The following is an 8,051-nucleotide window of genomic DNA, read 5'->3' as shown; positions in this document are numbered from 1 at the left end:
GGATTTTGAAGACTAAGCCCAAAACACATAACTTTTGCACCACGTCGTCTTCCTGTGACGTCATATTTTCCCTCTTTTTTTAGGGATTTTCTTTCCCACTTCTCCTCTCATCTCCCTCATTTTATGACATCACAGGAAGACAGTGCAAAAGTTATGTTTTTTGGGCTTCGTCATTTCGAACAACATTTATTTACGGATTTTTTATCATTTTCCTTATTTCAGTAATATACGATCATACTATAACATAGAGTGATTTTTAATCCAATTCCAAAAATGATATAATATTTTTATTGAATTTTAGATAAGTTATTGGATATTTTAGCTTTATCAAATAAACTGCCAATTCATGTTCCTTTATCCCTGGATAAAAGTGAAGTGTGTAATCAAACTACAAAGATTTAAGGGGTGTAGACTAGGTTTCAGGGTTTTGAGGATAGATACATTCTAGACAATAAACTGAAACAATTTCCAGAGAGAGAGAGGACAATCGGCTGTTTATTACACAAGTCTCTAAAGTTTTCCAATAACGTTTCCTTATTCGTTGGCTTAACAACTTTGGGGATTTTGATTGTTTGATTTAATAAGTTATTTATTCACACGTTTTATCTAATAATTTTAATCTACAGAAGGAATAATTTTGTGTATCATCAAATTATCAGCCATTGTATTTTCCCTTTAGATCCTTGGTTATGATAACATTTATGTCGATTACATGACAATTGTGTCAACGATTATGTCGACATATAAGTAAATGCTGACATTGATACAATAACAGCATAAACATTTTCATTTATTCAAGTTTCAGACACCACAGGATAAATTACAACCTAAGATTAAAAATTTTTACAACTCAGAATTCATATCAAATACTACAAATTATCCTTATCAATTTTCCAGTCATGGAGATGTATTAAACAAGGATGACAACATCCATAAAAGCGAAGCTATGAAAGGGTAGGACAAACGAACATTAACACTTGCGGAGTGTCATAACTGAATTAGCAAAATATAAATGTATAAGTCTGAACAAAATTGTAAGTAAGTGTAAATTTTTATTAATTAATATTCATATATATTTAAAATGAAATCGCGAAACCTTTCTACATCTTCTATCTCTAGCTGTTATTTAGGAAACTAGGGGATACGCCCCTAGAGGCCTATAGGGGCACTTTAGGGAAGTGGAAGGGGAATAAGTCGACCCCCCCCCCATTCTTTCAATTTTATTTTTAAAACGAAAAAGGAAAAAAATGGAGTTGGGGCAATCATTTTCTTCTAGGGTCGATTTCTCTTGGGAGGGTGGTGATACCCTCCCCATAAATAGATATAAAACTTCCCAGGACCTATGCAAGGATTCGTAGTAAAGGAGAATAATATCGGTTCAACGATGAGCGAGATCCTTCGCTACAGACAAAAAAAAACCTTAATATAATAGGATAATGTTGAAACGTCTGGACACTCAACTCAATGAACCAACCAATAAAAATTTATCAAAAGAATCCAAAGTTGTTGACCCTACGGATAAGAAAACGTTATTATAAAACTTTAGGTACTAGTGAAATAAACAGCCCATTGTCACGAAGAAAATAAGATTTGGTTAGTAAATTATGTAGGGAGGGAAAAGGACCCTGAGGTGGATTCTTTAAAAAAAAATTGCCCCACTAATCGCTTAGTGGGGCAAAATTGTTTTCGTGAAAAATCCTCCAAAATCACATAAAAAATTTACAAAAATTAAATAAAATCTTATGTTAATAACCCGTCTATGATTTTGTTTATCTTTTGTAGATTTTTAATGTGATTTTGGTGGATTTTTCACGAAAACAATTTTTCCCCACTAAGCGATTAGTGGGGCAATTCCTTTTTAAGAATCCACCTCTGATATTATGGAAAAAAAAGTTGAGATTGGATCCTTTTTTCTCTTCCACACTCACTTGTATCCTTTGAACTGGTACTGGACAGTTTTTAAAGCATAAAAGATAGATTTTCTAATAACAGTTTTTGCGATTGAAATTTGCAACATTTGCGCATGAAAAATGACTGTGATTTTGTCTGTTGCTGAAAAAAAATCTGGATGAAAAAAACGGATGCCAAGCCTTATTCTAAGTCTAAAACACGTGCTTAATTAATTCATAAAATAAATTTTTAAAAAATGCGCATTAAAATGGAAAAAGCGAGTATAAACTAATTAATTTAAGAAAATTTTCAACATTTCATACTTTAATTAAAGAAGTGTATATTCTAATTAATTGACTATTGACGTATGAGGGGATGTACAGACAGACTGGAATACGAGTATAGAGTAGCTTCGATACAATTAAATATCAATAATATAACAAAGGTATTTCTAAAAAATACAACATTTATTAAACAATTAAACTGGTTAGAATAGGCAGATTAATGGGATTATTATTGTAGGATATATTTAATATGATATCAATTAAAGGCTTGGACGTCTCGTTTTCTGTACAGGACAGAAAACCACGTGCACGGGAATATGGGACTAAGACTGTCGACAACCTAGCATATAGGTATACAGTCTACCAAGTGCAAGCTGAGGGAGAGATGTTCTCACAAGGCCTGCATAAAATCAACTAGCCCTCAACACAGCAGGATGGAGTATAGTGGCGGTTACAAGTGGAGGTCTGACTCAGCCAGAGAAGTATAGGAATGTGGACAGGGATGGAGATACATAAACTTGGATGGTGAATACCACACTCGCCCCCTTCTGAGGGAATATGAAATATTCCCTCACAGTTGACCTGCACGCCTGCTTCTGCGGGTTGCTGTTGTACTCGCAGGTTCTTCGATTGCGGCCATAGCCCTCTTTACGATATCAACAGGATTGGGTTCTGAGGAAGTAGGATCTTCTGGAGCTGCTGGAAGCTCTGGAGCAACAGCATTCTGGAGGGCCAACACGCCCTCACAGGGAGCCGTGGCCACTGGATCTTCAGAGGCAGCGCCAGCCTGCGGATTAACAGGCAGATCAATTCCAGATGGAAAGAGCTCACTGATTTGAGCATCGAGCTCTGTGTCACTGTTTTCCTCTGCAGGATCCAGGACCTCGGGATTGCCTTCTCTATCGGTGGGCCTGTACTCATCAGAGCACTCAGAACCACCATAGTGGGAAACCAGCTCAACTCCATCATCATCTGGCCGGGATACGTCCTCAGCGGGAAGGGATGCCTCTATGGTCGCCACATTCTGCCCAGGTACATTCATAATATTACAACGAGTATTAATATATTTAATTACCCTGTCGGAGTTTTGGTCCAACAATCGACTAGTGGCCTCAATAACCGTGGTCATTCGTGATTTTAACTCAACGGTCGAGTCCTCAGAGACAGTGCGAATTTTTTCGCGCAAAGTTTTGCGGTTCCGCAGTAATTCTGCGGAAATTTCAATAAGGCGCTTGCCATGTTGTATATATGCTTTCTCAACGAATGAAGCATTGCTAGCAATTTTAGATTCCAGGCTTCTTTGGAAGGGGAGAAGAGCTTCCTCCATTGCTTCTTTTACAGTGGAGGATAGGACTTTTTTCCATTCCTCAGCAGTCACCCAAAAAGCCTTAGGCTCAGTTTTGCTTTCTGCTAATGTCTCTTTCTTTTTAGGGGGTAATGGAGGCGGTTGAGTTTCCACCTTAGCCTTCTTGGCTGCTGGGCCGCCGCTGCCTGTTGGTGTTGGCGGACGTTTTTCTACCGCTTTTGGGGCTGATTTTACGGCGACTACCTCCAGTTCAGGTGAGGCACTACGTTTTGGTGGCGATTCCACCCGATTTTTTTGCGGTTCCCCTCCCCTATTTTGTTCCATTAGAGGCCTGGCCCTAGGCCTGGCTTTATCGGGATATTCGTTGGCCTCTAAATTTTTAGCCTGCCGCAATTTTTCTTGCAATTCAAGGAGTTCCTTTGGAACATCTTTTCTCGCGGTGCGGTAAACGTGGATCGATCTTGAGACGCATTGAAGTTCACTGAGGTTTTCAGGGTTGCGTGGCGGTTTTACTCGCGGCTGATACCTGTTCTCGTCAGGTTCATAGTAGGCTTCCTCAGGGCCGCCCTGGGGATAGCCATGATTGCTGTCGTAATAATAGTCCTCTTCATTGTAGAAGGGTGCCTCTTCATATTCTCGACGGTATGAAGAGTGACCGGCCCCATGGGAGTGGTGGAAACCCCTTGAAAAATTCCGCCTGGGATATCCTAAAATAAAAATAATAAACTTAAAATTAAGGGTCATTAATTCCTTATACCGAATAAGGAAATATTTTTACAAAGACGACCTTTAGGGACGACAATCTTATAGGTATATATGTCTGTTTACAGGTCGTCCGTTTTTTGGAGATTAGTTTTCCCCATTATTTGTAAAATCCCGCAATTCGTGTGTTTCACTCGTACCTCCTTCTTTGTACGCGTGAATTTTGGTGCAGGCTAATATATAAATGATAAAAGCGACGCATAATAACGACCCTATTCCTGTAAGGATGGCTGCTACTACAAGCACTATATGATACCAAGTACTAGATAGAAAATCAACCACCTTATGATACGTTTGAATAAACCAGGAGTCAGTTATTTTTACTTCGAAATTATTGGAGTCTGCGGCAAGTTGGCTGAGGTATAATTCCTCGGCACTTTCTGAGAAATTAGTTTTTTCTAGGCTTTGCCAAGAATGATAAAGAAATAGGTTAATCGGTTTATCCATAAGATATTGGTTTACATTTAATATTTGCATACCCTGCCCTTGATTCCCAAGGAATTTTCCTTGGTACAAATGTAAGAAAATTGGATTTTCGGAGCATTTAGTCGGAGTTAAATGGGTGGTGTTAACCAATCTGCGTGAAAATGGTGATATTCCCATAGTCTTATTATTGATTGAAACCGAAAAATGATCCACAAAACAGGGTAAATTTTCTCCCAAAGAAACATTGATTTTAAGACTATCGCACTGTATTACTAAATCCAGTTCACCGAGCGCCCTAACTAGTTTTTTACGATGAGTCTGAATACTACTTTTAGACAGAAAATGGTTCTGTAAACAGCGAGTTTCGGGGACAATTAATTTACTATATTGTTGGTAGGAATAGAAAATCTCTAGTGGTAACATGTCATCCTTTTCCTTAGCGTTTAAAAGTGGGAAATATGGTTTTACAGAGTTTGTGAACCATATCATTAAGTTATCAATATTAGTTTTGTAATAAGATAATTCGGGAATTAGATTTTCAAAATGTTTTTTATCTTTAAGTTCTAGCGCTAGCGTAATTTGGGGATCGATCACTAGATATTTTTGGGCACCCTGTTCTCCTTCAAATGTAAACAATGAAATATTAAAGATGTCTACCGTTCGCCAAGGAGAAGTGAATTTTTGTGCGTTATCAGATTTATCATCTGAGATAATTCTATCGTAGCCTATTCTAAGATTGTGATCTAAACAATTGTTTCCCACCCAGTGACTGCCCAGGTAACAGCCCGCTTTTGTTTGTAATAATTCAACAGGCTCAGCCTGGACCCCTATTTGTTTTTCCTCAAATGTCCCAGGGATAAAAATGCCGTTAATGGTTACGCCGTTTCCCTCGCAGGCGGGGTCGATGCCGTTAAGGAGGTCGTTGGGGTAAGTAAGCGTCCCGTTTACCAGGAAACGCGTGTATGACATCTGGTGTTCATACACTGAGACTGATTTTCCTTCAAAGTTAAATATTTTAGTTTTGGACATGGTGTAACAGTCTTCATAAGTTACGAGGCTCGGTATCTCCACGAGTGCTGGAGCAGCGAGGTGGATGTGGCTATATCTGCCACAATACCAGTAATGAGTACTGGTTCGGAGGTGGCAACGAATTCCAGGTATAATTTTTCTTTCAACCTTTTGCAGTAGGTGAAATTGTTTTTGTTCAATATTGGTAATATTAAGAAACGCAGCGCATTCAGAGATTTTCAAACGCGGATTTTCGTTTGCTACACATTGAGTCGCATCTATTTGTATTATTTCGGACGCATTTGATTTTGCCAAAATAATAAAAAGCCCCAAGAATCCCAAAATAAATTTACCTCGAGCTCCTGGTGCCTTTGCCAAATGATGCTGCATTTTATTTTTATGCTTCTTGTTTTTCTCTGAAATATGTTAATTAGTCAGTTTTAACATATATTTTTTATTTATTTTCGTTATTATACATACGTAGATTAAGCTATATACATTTGCCACCTTGGTTTTATATAATTATACATTTTATATACATTTTATTTCTTCCTTTTAATTGGGTTATGCAGTCCGATTTGGACATGTATGCGGTTATCCCCCCCTTGTGACCTAGTTTTTCTTTCTTCTTCTAATATATACTTGGGTACTATGCTTTGTTTGTTAACATTAATAACCTTTTCAGGGCTGGATTGTTTGGGTCTTTGTGCGAAGAAAGAAGCCTCGGACGGGACGGTTTCTTCCAAGAAACTATTTTCGACGTGGATGTTAGGACCGGATGACCGATCTGCGCCAGGGGGTTCTTGGTCTTTGAGCTGTGGCTCAAATGGTGAGTTTTTTTCCATTATATCCCCTCCCCCATCACAATCCACCTCCCCCTGGGGTAAGTCCTGACTAGTTTCAGGGTTTTCTTCTATAAAATCGTCACCATCGTTATCTAGGTAGGTAAAATCGTCATTTTCCATACCTTTATTATCGTTTATTTCGGTTTGCCCGGTATTATCTATGGTCAAGGTTATTTCCTCAGACGGGACAATTTCCTCAATTGGAAAGACGTTAAAGGAAAGTGTTTCCCCCAATAATTCTACTTTAGAATCTATTTTTCGTATTTTATCTCTACTAACAACTTGGTTAGTTTTTATTGGATTTGATCCAAAGGGACTGAGTTCAAAAAGGGCCTCTGAGAATTTTTTTGTTACAATAAAAGGACCCCCATAGAAAGATTGCAATTTTTTACTGACCCCTATCTTGACTAGGTTAAAAAAAGCAAAGCATACGTCGTTAACGAAAAGGGGAGATGAAGCCTTTCTAGATTTATTTTGAAACTCTAAATAGATTTTAGATTTTTTGGAAACCTGTGCAATAATTTCTTCCAAATTTTTTAGGTAGTTTAAGTAAGACCTGCAATCAATGTCTTGCCTTTTCTGCAGGATTGGAGAAAAGAAATCGAGATTGAGAGTTGGTTGTCTGCCGAACATAAGGTAATATGGCGTATACCCCGTTCTTCTAGACGTACTAGAGTTAATTACAAAAGTGGTCAAAGCTAATTTTCTTGCCCAGTCTTTACTTTCGAATCGGTCATCAGATCTTAGACCTGCATAAATGCTTTGATTATGCCTTTCACATGGGTTACTATTAGGGTTTCTTGGGGGAATAAGTTTAGTTTCGATACCTAGTTCATCCATAACTTTTTTGAAAACTTACCCAGTAAAATTTGTTCCCCTGTCACTCCTCAATGACCGAAATAAGCCGTAGGTGGGTACCACCTGTTCAAGGATGACCTTCACCGTGCTTTCCACGGTGGCGTCCTTGATGGGGTGGGCGATTATGTACCTAGAGAATAGGTCAACTAGGATAAATATGTAGCGGACATGTTGTCCTTGGAAATAGTTAGGGGTTAAAGGACCGATAAGGTCTACTGATACCTGGCCAAAAATCTCGTGACTAATGGCTGAATGGGTGATGGGTTGTTTATGTTTAGGTACCTGTCCTATTTTTCTTAGGCAGGTGATACAATTTTTGATGCGTGATTCAACAAACTTATTAATTCCTATAAGGAAGAATCTTTCATTTATCTTGCGTATTGTTTCGTTAACCCCCTTGTGACCTATAATATTATTATGTGCTAATTCAAAAACTTTATTATATAATCCAATGGGTACGACGGGTCTTTCAATGAATGTTCCATTGCTAAGAGGTTGTCTAAATATTAGAAGTCCTTCCATAACGTATAAATGTTCTATTAATTTAAAAAGGACCTCTTTCCGGCCGGTTAGTTCAGCTTTTTCAAAACTCGACAACTTCTTTTTTTCGAATATCCACCTACGAATGTCAGATAATACTTGATCTTTTTGTGTTTCAGATTGCCAAACATT

The sequence above is a fragment of the Acartia tonsa genome, chromosome 5, assembly GCF_053477335.1.
Source record: "Acartia tonsa isolate MP-2025a chromosome 5, ASM5347733v1, whole genome shotgun sequence".
Lineage (NCBI taxonomy): Eukaryota > Metazoa > Arthropoda > Copepoda > Calanoida > Acartiidae > Acartia > Acartia tonsa.
This window is presented reverse-complemented; position numbering follows the sequence as displayed.